Here is a 747-nt window from a genome sequence, read left to right on the forward strand (position 1 = left end):
TGTACCTGTGGCATATGGAGGTTCCCAGGCTAGGGGTTGAATCAGAGCCTAGTCCAGAGCCACAGCAACGCCAGATCCGAGCCGCATCTGCGACCTACACCACAACTCATGGCAACGCCAGATCCTTAACCCACTGAGTGAGGCCAGGATCGAACCCGCAACCTCATGGTTCCTAGTCGGACTCGTTTCCGCTGCACCATGACAGGAACTCCTCAAGTTTTAAAAATATAAAGTTTGACAAATTCTAGAAAAAGAGTTAGGCTTTTCAATTGAATTTGATGTTTTTCAGACTTCTCTATTGATGGAACATGTGGACTACAGCATAAAAGCTTATTGCTGGAATTTGAAAAAGCTGAGGTTTATGGAAGGGGGGTGTCCACAAAACCTGTAAAACCAGGTAAAATGTGTCAGGTCAGGTCATTTGGAGGGGGGGTTAATGGATTCTCGTGGCATGCACATCCCATGGAAGGTGAAAAGCTCTCGGTTACGCCCACTCCATGCTCAAACCCTTGTGGTACTGACAGCCCTGGGAGGCCTCAACACGCTAGGCCTTTGCTTCATCCAGAGACCTGGTAGTACAGACATTTTCTCTCAGGCCCAAAAATGAGGTCCAGGAGGTGGTGGTACAGGTTGAGGTCACTTGGTTCGTTCAGCTGGGGTATAACAAGGACCTGATTCTAAACCTAAATTCTCAATCTTTGTGCCTTAATGTATTCAAAAGGTGACAGAAGATGCCTCTAATGGACC

Source organism: Sus scrofa, chromosome 14, assembly GCF_000003025.6.
Source record: "Sus scrofa isolate TJ Tabasco breed Duroc chromosome 14, Sscrofa11.1, whole genome shotgun sequence".
NCBI lineage: Eukaryota > Metazoa > Chordata > Mammalia > Artiodactyla > Suidae > Sus > Sus scrofa.